General features: G+C 43.0%; 1 pseudogene; it reads left to right on the top strand.

The window, feature by feature from the left end:
* The first annotated feature begins 8,573 nt into the window (after positions 1-8,573).
* On the top strand, positions 8,574-10,564 carry LOC118893108 (annotated as a pseudogene).
* The last annotated feature ends 9,175 nt before the right edge of the window (positions 10,565-19,739 follow it).

Here is a 19,739-nt window from a genome sequence, read left to right as displayed (position 1 = left end):
AACAAAAACACAATCAGAAGGTTGGAGAGAGATCATCTACGGGGAAAAGGCCAAATATTCATAGCAAAACCACCTTTTGTGTTTTCTTGACGATGTTTCCAAATAGGAGGAAACTGTGACATGGGAGAAATTAATACGTGTGGCATTGCTTTTCATAATTTAGTAAGACCATAGTAATAAAGTAGCGTGCAAACACTGATTAGCCCATGGTTTCTCCACTTGCCAGGAAGCCAGCAGAAATTTCTCCAAGGGTAGGTTACTACCCTTTCCTTCTCAGTGACCTTGGGCACCTGATGGGGAGGGGAGGCTAAGATGTTTGGTAAAAATACATTCCGCAGCCCTGCATCAGAGCCCCGATTGCAGGAGTATGGCAGAGAAGCTAAGCATCTGAACCTTGACACTACAGACCTGAGAAGGTCTTAAGACTGTCTGGCCCATCATCTCCAATGAGGAATGGAAAGTCTGCAGAACTGTTTTGTCCAGTACGGCAGCCACTAGCCACGTGTGAACACCTGAAATGTCACTACTCTACTAGGCTACTGAGCATGTGAAATGTCACTAGTCCAAATTGAGATGTGCAGTAAATGCAAAATACACACCAAATTTCAAAGACTAAAAAAGAAAAATATCTCACAAATAATTTTTATATTGATTACACATTGAAATGCTGATATTTTGGATATATTAGGTTAAATATATTATAGACACTAATTTCAGTTATTTCTTTTTGCTTTTTAAAATGTAGCTAAGTAGAAAATTTAAAAATTACTATCTGGCTTACATTGTATTTCTATTGGATAGCACTGCTATGGGGGCTAATATTAGCAGCTGACACACATTTAGCATCTACTGTGTACCAGGCACTCTTCTAAGTGATATGTACATTAACTATGGTGGTCATATACTTAATTATACAATCTGTGACACTTCTGAGAGTGAAGTAGAGCAGGCAAATGTTAAACCAGCCAGGATACCGGACAAAAGGCATAAACCGGAACTGTCCTGAGCAAACTGAGATGTCAGGCCCACCTAATGTTAGGTCAAGTTAATCCTTACGTCAAACCTATAAGTACCATTATTATCCCCTTTGGGCATATGAGGGAACTGGGGCACAGAGAGATTAAGTAACTTGCCCAAAGTCACACAGCTGGGAAGTAGTAGTATTGGGATTCAAATCAGGGCAGTCCAGCTCTCGAGCCTTCACTCGTAACTGCTGTGCACCACTCTCTGCTCAAGAGCTAAATATGGATAGAGGATTTAGTAGATGCCGTTTTCCTTAATTCTCACAGCAACTTGGACAGAGTATTATCCTGTTTTTACAGTGCAGAAACTGAGCTTTAAATAGATCCAGCAACTTGTCCAAATCCTAGAACCAGAAAGAATGGAGCCAAGAATCGAGGTTTGGGATGCCCGACTCCAGAGAGGTCCTCTTAACTGCCATGTCGTATTGCTTTCAGGCCACCTCTGTTTATAAACGACTCTCATATTGATCTCACTTCTCCCCGTTCTGGTGGAGGACTGGATAAGAGAAGATGAGAACCCAGGTGTCATCACCTTGGAACAAATACCAAAAACTCAATCTTCTTGGCCTCTTCTTTCTCGGAAGGAGCACTTTAAGATACTCCAAAGAGCCATCCATGTGCCACATTGGTTGTTCTGCTGTGCATGTCAGAAATTCCAGAAAATATCTGCCATTGAGGCCGTGGAGGAGGGCATTGTGAAGAGCTCACAAACATCAAGGAGGCAGCTGATTATCAAAAGGCTAAGAGCAGGGCTTCCCTGGTGGCATAGTGGTTGAGAATCTGCCTGCCAATGCAGGGGACACGGGTTCGAGCCCTGGTCTGGGAGGATCCCACATGCCACGGAGCAACTGGACCCGTGAGCCACAACTACTGAGCCTGCACGTCTGGAGCCTGTGCTCCGCAACAAGAGAGGCCGCGATAGTGAGAGGCCCGCGCACCGCGATGAAGAGTGGCCCCCGCTTGCCACAACTAGAGAAAGCCCTCGCACAGAAACGAAGACCCAACACAGCCATAAATAAATAAATAAGTAAATAAAAATAAAAAAAAAACAAAAGGCTGTTCCTTTAAAAAAAAAAAAAAGGCTAAGAGCAGGGGCTTTCACAAAGCTCCACAGTCAGAAGCAATAACGTGGCATGTCCTTCCACAAATGTGCCAGTAGCAGCTTTTCTGGCTTCCTCTGCCATGGGTCACAATCTTAGCAGCCCCTTAGGATCACCTGCCATTAAAAATCACCAATTGCCTTGGCCTCATGCCTTAGAATACTGGTTAAAGTGGTCTGGTATGGGGCCCAGGCACTGGTATTTTATACTCCCTCCTTAGATTATCAACAAGTGGGACCTTGGCTGTCTTGGGTGTCCCAGCCGTGCCTGCAGCATCTGGATCTTGATTTAGCATCGCAAGCAAAGTGAGATTAGGTGAAGAGGGTGGGGTGGTTCTTGCAACAGACCTCACAAAAGTTGATGCTCCAGAATGATCTCCTGATAGAGTGATTCTAAAACAAGCCACTGTTTTTGTTGGCCTGGTCCACTTGTTTTCTGTCATGGCATTAAACCTGAGCTCCAGAATTTTGTCCTCTTTGTTGAGATAACTTCTGCTTATGAGGTATTTTAATTCGTGTTTCTTTCTTATCCAAATAGTGCACCCATAATACATCTATGTCCTACTTTGGCTGATGAGTTATTTCGCATCTGTTATGGCTTCTTGTTTATGTTTTTCAAAGGCTTGGTAGCCATTTGTCTTCTGTTATTCATTTTCATGTTTCCATTTTTATTGCTTTCTTTAAAATCCTTAGAAGATGACGTGAAGTAGTTTGCTTCTTGTTTTCAAAATTTGTCTTTTGACTTTGCGAGAGAACACATTTTTAAGAGACACTTTCCACGGCAGACTGTTCATGCTTAAGATATACAACTACACTACAGTGAAGATAATTTACCAAAATTCCACAAACCCCTTGTTTGCTTTGCCTTAATACAAATTCCTCAGTGATCTAAATATGTGCCGTAAGCAGGTTTCTCACATTCAAGGTGGAGGTTCTTCTAAGGTCAAGTTATCATTCTTCCTTCACCTTCTTCAAGGAGAGTCCTGTAACTTTTCGTTCTAGATTTCCTGTTTGAGTTTCAGAACAGGAAGATTAAGGCCATGAAAATGTTCCTGACTATCCTATGTCATGCCGGAAGAGAGAGGCACAACCAGAGGGGAGCCAGAAAGATGGCTGTGAAGAGTCCTTCCCCAGAGCTGATGTGGGATGGGGAAGGGGCACAGAAGCCAGCAGAAGCAGGGAAAGAGGCCATGGTGACTGCCCGCCGTGGGTTCCCACAACCCTCAGGACACAAATGCCAAGATGACAAATTGACTTCACAATAATAGACCAATAAAAGGGAGGAGGGCCGGGTTCTGGTGTTAAGGATACCGAGGTCACCACTGGCCAGGTAGAGGGGAGTTTGTCCTTTTGAATTATGTAACAGGGAAGGGAGTTTTGGAGGCCATTTGGGAAAGCCAGGTCAGCATAGAGTTAGTCTGGGAAATTTGCCACCAAAACACCCAAGTCTCTGGGACAAAGAGGTGGAGGTCTGAGCGGGTCTCATATTTGCTTTGTGGGCTTCCAGCAAGTATTTTAAAACATTGCATTTAAACTGTGTGCCGTAAGAGGACTCTCCATTCACATCAAACATAACACGCTCATATTAAGAAACGTAAATCAAGGGCTTCCCTGGTGGCGCAGTGGTTGAGAATCTGCCTGCCAATGCACGGGACATGGGTTCGAGCCCCGGTCTGGGAAGATCCCACATGCCGCGGAGCAACTAGGCCTGTGAGCCACAATTACTGAGCCTGCGCGTCTGGAGCCTGTGCTCCGCAACAAGAGAGGCCGCGATAATGAGAGGCCCGCGCACCACGATGAAGAGTGGCCCCCACTTGCCGCAACTAGAGAAAGCCCTCGCACAGAAACGAAGACCCAACACAGCCAAAAATAAATAAATAAAAATTTTTTTAAAAAAGTGGAATCTTGCCCTTAAGGAGCTTACAAGCTTTGGGGAACATAAATAACTCTAAGTTATTAGAATGAGATGAGTTCCATTTAAAAAAAAAACAAAAAAGAAACGTAAATCATGAGAACATTCAGTGCGTTCCCTCTCATCCCAGTTCACCTCCCTGACCACACTGCCTTCTGTTTCAAGTCTGCGCATTCTTATTTGCATGTTCGGTTCAGAGGGATGGAAAGCAATTCGAGGTTGGAGAGGCATCTTGGGAAATTTTAGAATATTGTGTGTGAGGCCAGACCTGCAGAAGACCAGTGAGAACAGAGAAGCTGTATCTGGGCAGGAGCCCTCCCCGCGTGGCCCGGAGAGTGGGCTTCTCAGCCCAAAGCATTTGTCAGCTACTGGGCAGCAATCATGATTGACCTCTTCTTTTCTCTTCGTTTTCAAACATGGAGTAAAGATGAGAAATGAGAGAGGTTTTTTTAAAAAAACAAAAAAGAAGAAATACTGTCAGGTTGTGTGTTGAGCCCTGGCTTCTCCATTTACTAGTGCAATTTGGGGCAGATCACTTAATGTCTCTTGGCCTCAGTTTCCTCATCTGCAAAATGGGGATAATATTAGTGCCTGCCTTTTGAGATATTTTGGAAATTAAATAATTAATACATATGAAGCTTGTACAATAGTTCCCTGGCACAGAGTAAGAGCTAAATAGATAATATCAATAATTAACCTAAAAAAGGTCATAGGATATAGTTTAAACACTTCTAGGGCACAATTTGCTAAATCTTTATGGAAAATTATTGGCTAATATGTAAGGTACAGCATTGAACACACATAGTAAAAAGAAATATGAGATGTCCTTGACCTCCAGCCTATTTGGAGAGATGACCTTAGGCATACATGGACAAAGAGTCATCAAAAGAAAACAGCAAATGCCTTCATGTTGCTTTCTAGCTCTTTAGCACTATTCTGTGGCTTTGCCAAGCCATGTTGCCAGGCAAGCTGTGCCCTTGAAGATGCGAGGCGTACTATTCTGCTGAACTATTATGAAGCAGTGTGCTATGGGAACCAAAATATAAGTAAACCCACCTCCACCCACAGAGATTCCAATTCTAGAGTGCAGCCTGGATTGAAAATGACTATACTACGCAGCTTCCGTGCTAGTAAATAATGTGACTGAAACATCATGAGCATTGGAATCAGCTGCTTGTTACAGTGATAATGGTGCCTGTTATGAGGTAACAATGGCTTTAACAAAATAGGGGCTTGTTTTTCTCATATTCTGAAAAGTTGCTTTATTTAGATCAGTGGCTCAAGGTTGTCAGGTCTGAGGTCTCTGTGATTCTCTAGATTGTTCCCCTCATTGTCAGAAGACAGCTTACCTGCCTACAGCGTCCATTCTGTGTTCCAGGCAGGCAGAAGGGGAAGAGTGGACAGCCAGTGTGGCCCGCCCCTCTTAGGGAGATCTTCTGAGAGCCCCACCCAACTTCTTAATTTTATTGGTCAAAACTGTATCACATGGCCAGCCCCCTCTGAAAGGAAGGGAAGGAAACACAGACTTTTTTGCTGGGTACATTGTACATGAAATAAAATTGGGGTTCTGCTAATGTGGAAATGGGGAGAATGGATATTGGGTTTATCTGTTGCTGTGAGACAAACAACCTCAAAACTTAGTGGCTTCAAACAGCAACAACAATATTATCTATTATTTCTCATGATTCTGTGGGTTGACCAGGTGGTTCTGGAATGGCCAAATAACCTGAAATGGTCTCACTCCTAGAGCCGGTGGTTAGTGTTGGTCTCTGGCTGGAGGTCAGCTAGGGATTGTTGGCTGAGATACTGGTTCTCCTTTGCGTGGTGTCTTGGGCTTCCTCACGGACTGGTGGCTGGGTTCCAAGAAGGAACGTTCTGAGGGCATGCACCTCAATGTGCAAGTGCTTATCAAGCCTCCACTTATACCATGCTTGCCATGGTCCCATTGGCCAAAGCTCATGGCCTGGCCGAATCCAAAGTCAAAGTGGGAAGCAATTACACAAAGGCACAAAATCCAGGAAGCAGGGTTCACAGGGGACCAGCAAAGTACCAGTTCACCATAGGTAGGCATCTAGCTATCTCTGCCAAAGCATCTTTTTTGATAATATGTTAAAATTTATCAATGCTTATTTTGCAGCAAACGTAGAACAATACTTGGCAAGCATTAACTCTGAAAATCTTCACAACAACCTTCTGGGGTATATGCTCTTATTATTTCCATTTAGAGATGAGGAAATAGATCAGGGAAGCTTAAGAAAGTTGCTGAAGGTCACATAGTAAGAAAACACCAGGGTTAGAATTTGAACCCAGTCTGAATATTCAGCTTGGACAGGGGTTTGTGAGCACATTCTGGCTGCAGGAAGATGGGAGGAAATCAAGTGACAGGGATCTAATAAAATAGCCATTTAAGAGAGATTTCCCCCATGTTTTAAATACCATTATCTTTCATCCTCTCCGGTAGCAGGTACAGAGAGAAGAGTGACATATCCCTGCCCATCAGAGTCAAGGCAGAAGGACTGTACTGAGGAGATGCTCACTTGCTTTCTGGGCAGGTGGTCTAATGCACGCTGGGCCCCTCTTCCCCAAGTACACACTGCGGAAAGCAGAGGTGAAAGCACACATGAGCCAGGTAAAGTTGGGATGGCTACAGTTGCCCCTGGGAAAACTTGAGGAAGAAGTCTGAACACCTGTGAGCCTCGATGAAGGAATCTAGGAGGTTTCTGAAAGGGAAAAAACCCCGAAATTTACTGCCCTTATACCTCGACAAGTGTGTCAGAAGCGAATCACCCTAACATGCTAGAAACACCTTCCACTGATGAAAAGCACAGTGAAGATGCTCTACTTTTTCTGTTTGAAAGCGAGTTTCTCCAAGTGTGGCCTCTGCACTAGTCTGTCCACAGAAATACTGACTCAGGTTCTCCATTGGGTGGATCAGAAAATCTGCATGTTTAAGGAGCATCCCAAGGGACTCTTATACACAGTACATTTGCAAATTATTGGTTTAAAAATGTTCTTTCAGTATGATGATTTTTAAAACAGTGCTTTCAAACTTTTTAAAAATTTTTCTTTATTTTCTTTCTTTCTTTTATTTTATTTTTTTGGCTGCCTTGGGTCTTCATTGCTGCATGTGGTCTTTCTCTAGTTGCAGTGAGCTGGGGCTACTCTTTGTTGCGGTGCATGGGCTTCTCATTGCCGTGGCTTCTCTTGTTGAGGAGCATGGGCTCTAGGTGCGTGGGCTTCAGTACTTGCAGCACATGGGCTCAGTAGTTGTGGCTCGCGGGCTTGGTTGCTCCGCAGCATGTGAGATCTTCCCGGATCAGGGCTCAAACCCGTGTCCCCTGCATTGGCAGGCGGATTCTTAACTACTACGCCACCAGGGAAGCCCTGGTTTTCAAACTTTAATGTGCGTCTGAATCCCCTGAGATCTCTTGAAAAAGTAGGTTCTGATTCAGTAGGTCTGAAGAAAGGCTTGAAATTCTGCCTTTTTAACAAGTTCCCAGCCCTGATGCTGGTCTGAAGAACCAAGCCCCACACCTTGTAGCTAAGCTTTAAAAACCTTGGAGGGAAAAAACCAAAACAAACCCTTTTGGGTTGTAACATAGGAAGGCAGACAAACACAGTGGAAGTGGAGGCGGGGGTACCCTCGGTGCAACTGTGGGAGAGACAGAAGGTCACTGCCCTTTCCAAAGGGACAGGTCATTGATAAAAGACACAGGCGCAGTAGCAAAAGAGGGAGCTTAGAGATATCCAGGGCAGGCTCCCCAGTCAAGGTGAGACTGATGGGCAAGTGCAACAGGATAGAGTGAAGGTGTTTTTCTGATGAATCTGGCCTGAGGAGTTCAGACCATCGTTATAGAGCTTGAAGAAACTCAGAAGAGTCAGATGGTGCAAAATCAATGGAACTGAATGAACACAAATATTTAGACAGGCTGATCTCCTAAGGTGCAAAAATACACAATTTGTATTTTAAGAGTGTGTGTGTGTGGTTTTTTTTCAACCCTTGCTTTTTGCTGTGGTTTTATGTTGTTTATACGCAGAAGGAAGATACTGGTAGTATACGCTGTGTGCTAGCTCCCCAGAAAAGTACATGTTTAATCCTTGCAAATGAATCTGGATACCTTCCTCAGGCAGATCCCCCCGCCGCCCCGCCCTGGGAGGCGTATAGAGCAAAGTGCATTCTCTTTGCAAAGCGGAGCCCGATACTATATACCTTAGCTACACGGTGGCTGGCATCGATACCACTCTTTAGCGTTAACAAAGGAGTTTTACACCCACCTGTCACATTTTTTACCCCCCCATTATAAAAAATAAGTCAATAATTGCTGTCCTATTGTGCAATAAAAAAAACTAAGTTACACAGAGTTTTAGGGATTTGTCTAAGGAGCAGACTCAAAGCTAGAGCCCCGGCTCCTCCGCTCTTGCCGCCGCTGCCGCGGTAGCTGGGGGTCGGGGAGAGCAGTCGCGGAGCCGGGAGAGTCCGTCTCGGTCGCTGTTTTTGCCTGAGGACCCTTCCTTCCTCGGTCGCACCCTGACTCCCGTGGTGTCGACGGGGAGTCCCTGCGGACACCTCAACACGCAGTGGAGATGCCTCTCTTTGCCACCAATCCCTTCGATCAGGATGTCGAGAAAGCAACCAGTGAGATGAGTACTGCTGAGGACTGGGGCCTCATTTTGGATATCCGTGATAAAGCCGGTCAGTCTCGCACTGGTGGTTATTGGATAGATTTAGAATAGTCTTTTGGGATGGTGTAGCCCCATCACCAAGGCCTAAACGCTCTGCTGCAAGGACTGTCCACTTTGGTATGAGCTCTGACAGCTGTGTGAGCTTTGGGAACCCTTCAATGTAGAGCTCTCAGTCACTTTTTGTCCAGCCTTGTGGGCAGCAGACCTCAGTGGACACCATGCAGACCTAAAGATTGTCTTCGGTCTATTATGAGGAGAGTGAACCATAAAGGTCCTCATGTTGCTATGCAGGCTCTGACTTTTCTAGGAGCATGTGTATCAAATGGTGGCAAAAATTTTCACTTAGAAGTATGTTCAAGAGATTTTGCTAGTGAAATAAGCAACGTATTAAACAAGGGTCACCCTAAAGTGTGTGAAAAAGTAAAGGCTCTTATGGTTGAATGGACGGATGAATTTAAGAATCATCCACAGCTTAGTCTAATATCAGCAATGGTTAAGAACCTTAAGGAACAAGGTGTTATGTTTCGAGCTATTGGATCTCAGATGAGGATACTGAGACCCAGAATGGTTAAGTGACTTGCCCAGGGCCACAGCTAGTAGTTGACAGAGCTGGAACTAGGACACAGGCCTCCTGACTCTCAGTCCAGTGTTCCTTCCACTACACTGATCCTGCCTTCTGTTTTATATTGAGGCTGCAGAACAAGCAAAAGCAAGCCCAGTTCTGGTAGGCAAAGATCCTGGTACTGTGGCTAACAAAAAAGAAGAAGAAGATTTAGCGAAAGCCATTGAGTTGTCACTGAAGGAACAAAGGCAGCGGTCAACCACCCTTTCCAGTTTGTATCCAAACACATCTAATCTCTTAACTAACCACCAACACGAAGGCCGAAAAGTTCGTGCTGTATACGACTTGGCAGCTGCTGAAGATAATGAACTTACTTTTAAAGTGGGAGAAATTATTACAGTTCTTGATAGCAGTGACCCCAACTGGTGGAAAGGTGAAACCCATCAAGGCCTGGGGTTATTCCCCTCTAATTTTGTGACTGCAGATCTCACTGCTGAACCAGAAATGATTAAAACGGAGAAGAAGATGGTACAATTTAGTGATGATATTCAGGTAGAAACGATAGAACCGGAGCCGGAACAAGCCTACATGGATGAAGATAAAATGGACCAGTTGCTACAGATGTTGCAGAGTACGGATCCCAGTGATGATCAACCAGATCTTCCAGAGTTACTTCATCTTGAAGCCGTGTGTCACTAGATGGGACCTCTCATTGATGAGAAGCTGGAAGATATTGATAGAGAACATTCAGAACTCGATGTTAAGTGATGGAGGCCCTGTCCTTGTATGCCAAGTTAATGAATGAAGATCCAATGTATTCCATGTGTGCAAAATTACAGAATCAGCAGGATTATATTCAGTCATCTGGTGTTTCTGGCTCTCAGGTGTACCCAGGCCCTCCTCAGCGTGGTGCTCACCCGGTCGCAGGGAACGCACAGAAGAGCCACGTCCAGAGCTACAGCCTTCCCCCGGAGCAGCTGTCTTCTCTCAGCCAAGCAACAGTGCCACTGCCGGCGAGCCCAGCCCTTCCTAGTCAGCAGGCTCAGGCTTCCTACCTCAACACAATGGGCAGTTGTGTTCAAGGAAGCACGTAGCCCAGCCAGGCTTCAGTGTACTGTCCTCCCCCTGCCGTCGCTGCCGCCCCCGTCGTCATGATATGCCAGAACGCAGGGACCAGCCTGTCCCAGGTGCCGAACTACACTTTAACATCAGCGCTGCCCCAGCCCGGAGGCAGCTATCAGCCACCTCCGCCCCAGCAGCCGTACGCTCAGAAGGCCCTGCTATAGGACTGGGATTCCTCTTTGTGGTAAATATCTGCTAAATGCCGATGACAACGTTATGAGATTCTTTGATATCTTAAGATTTGTTTATCCTCAGCTTATAGGAATCGTATCTTGGTCAACAAGTTCCAGTATTCAAGAAGGGAGACCTCTCTTCAGTTTGCACTGACTTTTTAGAGGCCCTCCCCTCCCCCTCCCCCAGAGGAATGAAACTACTTACAACATTTAATTCCTTTCGTCATATGAAAGAATCAATGCAAGGTTATTTGTCTCGTAAAATTACCTGGTCTGCAAAACAGTCAAACTGGCGAGCATCGTTGTGGCAGATGTTGTGTGCGTAGATCGCTGTGTAACTTCATTCGTGGCCACTTTGAATCACAGTGGTGATCATGTGAATATATTTAACACTGTTAACTTAATTGACATTGCTGTTTTATTTTAATCATGAACAACTACCATGTTTCATAATGTTTTATGTAAATTTAAGATAATTACACTGTCCTTTTAAACTGCAAGAGAACAAAGCTGTAGCATATGTACATGAAGGCATTATGTTGTCCATGTTTCAGTTTCCCATTAAACTGAACCTTCCTTGGAGTAAAAAAAAAAAAAAAAAATCTAGAGCCCCAGTTTTCTGAGGCCTGGTCCCTGGATCTGTTTGCTACACTACAATATTTCCATGGATTATTGGAATCTCATAGACACCCAAAGGAGAGGGTGCACTCTGTCCCACTAAACTGAAGCAAGAGCACAGTTTCTTCAGGCGTAACTGAGAAAGGCCTAAGTGGTTGCAGAAACCCCAGCTTACAGAGCTGGGGAATGGACTTTGGCCTCCAGCAACATGGCTGACTGGAAATTCTGAAAAAATTTCCCTACAGACACGTAGAAACACCGGGTACTATACACCAAGCATTTGGTTTTAAAAGCACAGTTAAACTTGTAAGAAAGTGAGATTCACAGGCAGCAAGAAAAAAAGTTGAAACCAGAGTGGCTAGCAGACCCTGAAGAATGGGGCTGCTTGGGGCATCTGCTGATGCAGGGAGCTTGGTTCTCTGTGCAGGGACTACAGGCCTGTTGGGATGGGAACTGAGACCGTGGAGAAAGCTAGGGGTCTCACACATCTACATTCTCAAGTCAAAAGTTGGGTTAGGAAAAAAAAAAATCCATCCTCTAGCAAAAAGAAAGCCAACAAGGAAATGTCTTTATTTCAGCCTTGGTAAAAGGCATGAAAAATGAAAACAAAGTAGGTCTCGCCTGTGAATTTATAATCCCAAGCCTGACATCATGGTGATTTAGTATTTACTCTACTTGCATGGTCCAGGAAACTCCAGGTAGAAAAATTATTTTAAAAATACATCTAGTTCATAACACCCCAAGGCGCCTGGTATTAGGAAGGATGCAGCTTCAACCCAGAGTCTTCAGGATTCTTACATTTAAGAGGAGCCTTATTTGAACTGACAGCAAAAATAAGAGACACATGAGAAAAGAGCCACCACAAACTGGGCTCAGCAGAAACAATGGAGAACAGAATTAGACTACAAGAACTTTGGGCATAGGATTATCTAATACAAAATGTAAAATAGGTGTGCTTAACATATTTATGAAGAAACAGAGGGAATTGTAACCATAAGAAATGAACAAAAGACCATCAAGAATAAATGGGCACTGTGGTGACCTAAATGGGAAGGAAGTCCAAAAAAGAGGGCATATATGTATACGTATAGCTGATTCATTTTGATGTACAGGAGAAACTAACACACGACATTGTAAAGCCACTATATTCCAATAAAAATTTAAAAAAATAAAATGCTTATAAAAAGTAAATTAATGTTAATTTAAAATTTTAAAAAAATGGATAAATGGGCAGTTTTGAAAAGAACCAAATAGAATTTCTAGAAATGTAAAATATAATGATTGAAATTTAAAATGTAATGGGTGAATTAAATGACAGGTATATCACAGCTAAAGAGAATTACTAAACTGGAAGAGAGGGATGAAGAATCACTTCATAATGCTGTACAGAGAGAGAAAGACATGGAAACTATGAAATTGAGGCTAAGAGATGTGGAGGAAAAAAATAGCTGTTCAAAATATATCTAGCTGGAGTTCCAGAAGCAGACAATAGACAAATGGAAGAAAGGCAATATTCAAAACAATAATGAAAAGCCTGAATTGGTGAGAGACCTGAATTCTTAGATTGGGGAAATACATCAAATCTGAAGCAAGATAAATAAAAATGAACCCATTACTACAAACATCATAATGAAGCTTTAGAAAACTAAAAACAAAACAAAATGAAAAAAGGAAGAAAAAAAATCACAAAAAGAACCAGAGATAAAGAGGAGATTACCCAAAAAGGAAGAATAATTAGATACCAGCCCTCTCAACAGCAACAAGAGAATTCAGAATCCAGGGGGACAATTCAAAGTGCGGAGAGAAAATAATTGCCCCTAGAATTGTATACCCTGCTAAACTATCATCTAGGACATGGGGCAAAAAGAGACATTTTCAGAAGAATGTGGGAGGATAGCCTCATACGCTGGGAACTCTTAAGCCTCTTCAGGGGATTCTCTATGCCTGTCTCTATATCATTCAACTCTCCATGGTCATAAAAAGTATGGACAGTGCTGTACCTACATTTTATCACATTGGTAACATTTTAAAAAGTATTCAGGCTGATAGGTTCCCTATGTTAGATGACACTGTGCTTATCTTGAGATTCTAGCCATTCCTTCTGCACACCCCTCTTTTTTGTTTTGTTTTTGAGAATACATCTGAGTTGCACACAGATACACACATACACACATATGTACACACACACAGTGTTGGGGAGGTTCTGCCAGAGGAGATTTAGTGAAAGGCAGGGAGTTCAGGGCAGTCATACTCAATATCCATTATCGATCTGAGCAGGGTGAGAAGTTTCAGGTATTTTTAATATACCTGCTAAGAGTCCACATTGTGGGCTGAACTGTCTCCCCTAAATTCATATGTTGAGGCCTTAAACTCCCAGTACTTCAAAATGTGACTATTTTTGGAGAAAGGGACTTTAAATGGGTAATTAAGTTGAAATGAGGACATTAGGGTGGGCCCTCATCACAGAGAAACACCAGGGGTGTGTATGCACTTCATGACAACCACGTGAAGAGGCAGGAAGGTGGTGACTACCTGAATGCTAAGGAGAGAGGCCTCAGAGGAAACCAATCCTGCCAACACCTTGAACTTGGACTTCCAGCCTCCAGAACTACAAGAAAATAAATTTCTGTTGTTTAAGTTACTCAGCCTATGGTATTTTGTTATGACAACCCTAGCAAACTAAGACAACCCACTTTTTTCTTTTCAGTGCATGCCTTCCCTCCGTTGGTAACACTCATCAACAGGCTCTGCTTTTTGTCACTGGACATGAAGTTTTCACTTTTCTGGGTCAAAATTCGTCTTCCGGATAAGTGACAGAAAGTATACTCCCTTCTTTCTCCCCTAGGATGCCCATGCGCTGCTCTGCACCAGCAAGTAGTTCAGTCCTGGGCCCGAGGGAGATCCTTAAAGATCTTCCTCTTCTCTTTCCATAGAATTCCTCCTTGTGCTCTTTTTCTCGCCCAGGACTCCCAAAGAGCAAAAGACTGATTTTCCCCAGCTGTGCCATGACGCTGCTCTCTGCCCCAACTATACCCCAGATGCTCAGTTTGTTGGCTCTAGGGCTTGCGTTGATTTCTAGAAGTGAGATGAATAAGACGTTGAAAGCCCAGGCCAGACAATTCCCCACCCCAGATATGGAAACTTCGGGAGACAAACATTTCTTCTGCTCTGCATAAGAGGCCTGCTGCCATCCGGGAAGGAATGTAGAGCACTCCCACTGCAGCTGGACCTGGGGAGAGCTTTTTTAGCCTTGAGAGCTGCAGACCCATGTTAAGCCACTCAAAAAGTTCTAAATTCCTGAGTATTGTTTTGATATCATTTGCTAGATTATTTTGGTCTCAATAGAGTTTTAAATGTTAAAGTTAGTTACGTATCTGATAGAATATTGCAGCCTATCTCAGATTCCATTGGTTTTCTAAAAACAATGGTACTTGGAGCCTGTCGTTTCCCAGGGTACCTGAGGGGGTAGAACTCAGGAAAGAGGCCCCTCATTCTGGCTTTAATTCCTGTGGATCCAATTCTCCTTGGGATTAGTACCCATGGCCCTGATCCTAATCCACTACTTTTCCTCTTAACACAAGTACTTACAGAATGATTATAGGTAATTATAAAGTTCCCACAAATATTGAGAGGGTTATACATCCTCACCCTGATGAATTAAGATGCAGCCATAAATCTTCCTCTGTATAAATATACCATATCCTCTTTATCCATTCATCTGTCGATGGACATTTAAGTAGTTTCCCTTCTTCCTCTTAAAACCTCTGTAGTCGTATCTGAAACTCCTTATCCACAATTGGAAGAAACAGACTTAAAATGCAAAAGCATGATGGAGGTCACATTTCAGTGTGAATGAGCTTTGTTTGAACTGTCACTGGCCAATCCAAGTATCAGTGTGAGTGATGATCATAGTCTGTTTTGTCTAGAGAGGTGGGGAGAGGAGGAGAGTGAGAGGCTTTGTGTAAATCCTGGCTAGAATTGTAACTTCTTCGTGGGATCTAGTTCCTCTTTGCCTCCCTAGCTTCTGGCCAGAGATGCAGGGAGCCCACCAGTGTGTTGAGTGGAAGAGAATGTGAAGAGATTTGAGAGAAGATATTTCTCCCCTGAGGGAGAAAGGACCCCCCAAAGACTTGGCAAAAAAGGATCAGCTTCATGATTCCTCAACCCTTTAATGGTTTTTCCTTCCCTTAGGCAACTTTGCTTGCACAGTTTATATAGAAACTTTGTGTGCTTTTAGTTTTTACAATGTTTGGTTCCCAGGGATCTTTTAATTAAGATCTTACTGCTTTTATTTTCGATCCCACGCATGGAGGCACTTAGTAAATGCTCAATAAATGCCTGCCCCTTGATCGCTCTCCTTGGTAATTATGTTCTAGAAATAGAAGTCTATTACTGAGCTGGATTATTATTTTCCTCCCCACTATGCACTTTTGTGCCTCACAAACATTTATGGTTAACCTAAGAAAAGGAGAATGGAATGTAATTTTTTGGTTTTCTCTAAGTGGATTTTTAAAGTCTGAATGCATGTGCAGAAAGATATTTGATTGAAGAATTTTGCTTGGAAAATGGGGACAGAATCTTTTCCACAGGGTCTCCTTCACTTTCAACAAGTTTTACCAATTCCGAACTATAGGAAGAAAGAGCTGCAATTGATGATTCGGTCAACTGCTAAGGAGAGGCCAAATTTTGGATGAAGAATTCCTGCTTTCTCTCCAAATCCCTGCTGGTTGAGATAAGGAACCCTCCCATTTATTTATGGGACAAAAGGCATTTTGAAAGTCTGAGCCTTTCCTGAGACATGATGCCTCTAATGTTTTCAGCTGGCCATTCTGGAAAACATGGACTGTTTGTATGTGCTGAGAACACTGAACATACTACTCATTCTTTTAAAAAAATTTTAAAAATTTTAATAACATTATTAAAGGTTACTTTCCATTTACAGTTATTACAAAATATTGGCTATAGCCCCCATGTTGTATAATACATCTCTGAGACTATCTTACACCCAATAGTTTGAACCTCCCATTCCTCCCACCAAAAGTGCCCCTCCCTCTCAACTGGTAACCACTAGTTTGTTCTCTATATCTGTGAGTCTGCTTCTTCTTCTTTTTTTTAAATAAATTTATTTACTTTATTATTTTATTTAATTTATTTATTGTTTCTGGCTGTGTTGGGTCTTCGTTGCTGTGCATGGGCTTTCTCTCTAGTTGAGGCGACGAGCGGGGGCTACTCTTCGTTGTGGTGTACCGGCTTCTCATTGCGGTGGCTTCTCTTGTTGTGGAGCACGGGCTCTAGGCATGCGGGCTTCAGTAGTTGTGGCATGTGGGCTCGGTAGTTGTGGCTCGTGGGCTCTAGAGCGCAGGCTCAGTAATTGTGGCGCACGGGCTTAGCTGCTCCATGGCACGTGGGATCCTCCCGGACCAGGGCTTGAACCCGTGTCCCCTGCACTGGCAGGCGGATTCTCAGCCACTGCGCCAGCAGGGAAGCCCTGTGAGTCTGCTTCTTTTATGTTATATTCACTAGTTTGTTGTATTTTTTAAAGTCCACATATAAGTGGTATCATGCAGTAAATTATCTTTCTCTGTCTGACTTATTTCACTTAGCATAATGTCCTCCAAGTCCATCCATGTTGCTGCAAATGGCAAAATTTTGTTCTTTTTTTAATGGCCTCATACTACTCATTCTTAACTCTTGTAAATGAAGTATCACCAAGCCTCTATTTCAGATGAGATCCTTTCTAATCACCCCTCAATATATGTCATGAGGCTATCTTTTGCTTTGGGAAAACCATTTTTAAAAAATCATATTAAGTAGTCAGAAGCAAGCTAGCACAGGTGATAGCAAGGATTAGGGCTGGAGCTAGGGTCTGTGGCTTTGAACCCCAGTGCCACCACTTGCTGGCTGTGGGACCCTGAGCAAGGCAATTTGTCTTCCTGTGCCTTGGTTTCTCATCTGTATAATGGGACTAAAAAGAGTGCCTGCCTCACTAGAGATTTTGTGAGGATTCAATGAGAAGATGCAAGTAAATCGTTCAGCCCAGTGCCTGACACATAGGAAACCCTCTGTGAGTGTCAGCAGTGGTTCTAATCTATTATCGGTCATTAACTGCACCAGTTTTGGTGATATATTTCTAGAAAGAAGACGATGTTTCCTCTTTCCTTTCTAAAACACAAGGGAGTTATTGAACACTAAACACTGTGGCTGAAGGGCTATTCAGGAATGAAAAAAATCTCCAGACCTCATCATTTTAAGCCTCTAAGTTTTATCCACACTTTTCTAAAACCACTTTTAAATCATTTGGCATTTCAGTAGTAGCGTAATATGCAATATTTTAAAAAGCAGTGTTTTAAAAATGGGGGATTAAATTACATATAATGTACAGAAAGAAACTCTATTCTTTTTTAGGGGTTTGGTTCTATTTATAAATCAATTTCCTCTTCCTATTTAAACCCAAACAGTTCACATTCCTGCATAAGTTTATGGTTATTGGTGTTTCTGTGGAAACAACCACCTAGGAAGTGGTATTTCTCAGCCTAAGAGCTTCGCCTTAAGTTTTCTTGGCAAGATGAGAGAAGGGTGTTTCATGTCCATAAAACCTATAATTTTAGCATAACCGTCAGATAATAAAGATAATAACAGAGTTGTAGAACTTTAAAAGTAGAACATTAGATCCCATCTAGGCCAACCCCCTCATTTTACAGATGAGTAAATACCATATGCTTGGACCTTGTTTTACAGTCCTAAGAGGGTTTTCATATAGTTGTATCATTTGCCTTCCCAACAACCCTTTGAGGTAGACAGAGGGTAGGTTTATTTATCTCCACTTTGTAGATAAAGAAACGGAGGTTTTGGAAGGATGAGTGACTTGCCCAAGCTATGGAAGGTGTCAGTCAATGGACACATCTACAGCTCCAGCTTTCCACTGCCTTGTCAATACTCTTCCCACCAACGAGCTGGATGCCAGTCAGGACCCTGCATGCCTTCAGGACTGTCTAGACTTCAGTTCTCCCAGGCTGGATACTTTTGGACTTTGAAACCCTGCCATGTGTAGAACTAACCCCAACCCCCCCCACCTAACATGATACATGAGGCCTCCCACGCCTGGCCTTTGTACATCTCTTCAGCCTCATCTTCTACCATGCCTGGGTTCCACTTTTTGTTCCAGCAACTCTAAAAGCAGTTACTTCTGCTCATATCCTTCCATCTTAGTGTTTTTACCCAAACCAACTTCCTTTAAGAATGAGCCTGAGATGCTCATCATTTTTGTCCTGCCCCCATATACCCTTCCTGAGAACCTACCCTAGCCATAGTTCTCAAAAAGGCAGGTCTACACGCTACCTGACTTTCCCTGAACCTGATCGTACCAGAGGTGGCTATGAAATCCAGAGAGAGAGAAAAATGAAGAGATGTGTGGGCCTAAGGAAAAATAGGAGGCCACATGGCTCTGGAAAGACTGATGAAAACACAGAAATTATCTCTGTTCTTGGTAACTTTACATTACCTGGTTCCAGACCCTAGCAAGGCTTCCACAAGATGCTCCTGTATAATCCACAAATCCCCGCTTTGGCAGTGAGATGCTGGTCAACCAGCTCTTAAAAAGCAAACAGCAAAGTCCTGATTTATAGCGACTGCCAATTTCCAAGGTGTAAATACTCCCACCGTGGACTATTTCAAGCTATCATGATGTCTCTGAATGCAGAGTGGGGGAGATGTGCCTTTTGTGAGCTTGTATAAGCTGGCTCTAGCTCACTATTGCCTTGGGCTTAAGCTAAAGTAGGTGGGTTCCCATTCCTTGCAACCAAATACTATATTATATCAGATTAAGACATCATTTATTGGCTAGTTTATTGATCATCAATAAAGGAAAGAACACTCTACTTTTAAAACTATGCCGTAATGCTTTAAGGGCTGTCCTGTGTCATGCATGAATCAGGACCACCAGCCTTTGCTCCTTTAACAATTTCTTGTATCTATTTCTCTGGTTTTAGTAATTTATCCTGCCTTTAGCTGTGCTGCTTAGTGTGTGATAGATGATTCTTTGTTTGGTATCTTAGTAACAAAATGTAACAGAGCTTCATTTACTTGTATCTCTTTTTCTTGAGTCTTGTAAAACACTTGTTTTTTTGGGAGAAAATATAGAACTGTGGTCATTCTTCCAATGATACATATCTGCTTTCTCTGTGTCCAATGTATGGTCTTTTACTGTGTTCCCATACTTTTCTATGTAGACAAGAGCTTCTTTCTGTAATACCAAATCATATGTAATTTCTAGAAGACATTTTAAATGGCAATTAAACTCCACATTAAATGTTGCAAATAACTCAGACAAACTGATGACAAAATGACCAAGGTTGCTCTTGTGCAGTAATGACAATTATGTTATGACAGCTTGCCTGGCCTATAGCTACTATGCCTCCATCAATTATAAGACAGATCTCAGTTTTGGAGATGTTACAATGTGGAAAACAGTGCATCTTAGAATCATCTCCGCTACAGAAAGCATGTTGGCTCAGCTATCACCTCCTCCTCCTCCTCAGAAATAGACGCC

Source organism: Balaenoptera musculus, chromosome 3, assembly GCF_009873245.2.
Source record: "Balaenoptera musculus isolate JJ_BM4_2016_0621 chromosome 3, mBalMus1.pri.v3, whole genome shotgun sequence".
In the NCBI taxonomy this organism is placed as follows: domain Eukaryota; kingdom Metazoa; phylum Chordata; class Mammalia; order Artiodactyla; family Balaenopteridae; genus Balaenoptera; species Balaenoptera musculus.
Note: the sequence above shows the minus strand (reverse complement) of the source record. Positions and strands in the feature narration are given on the sequence as shown.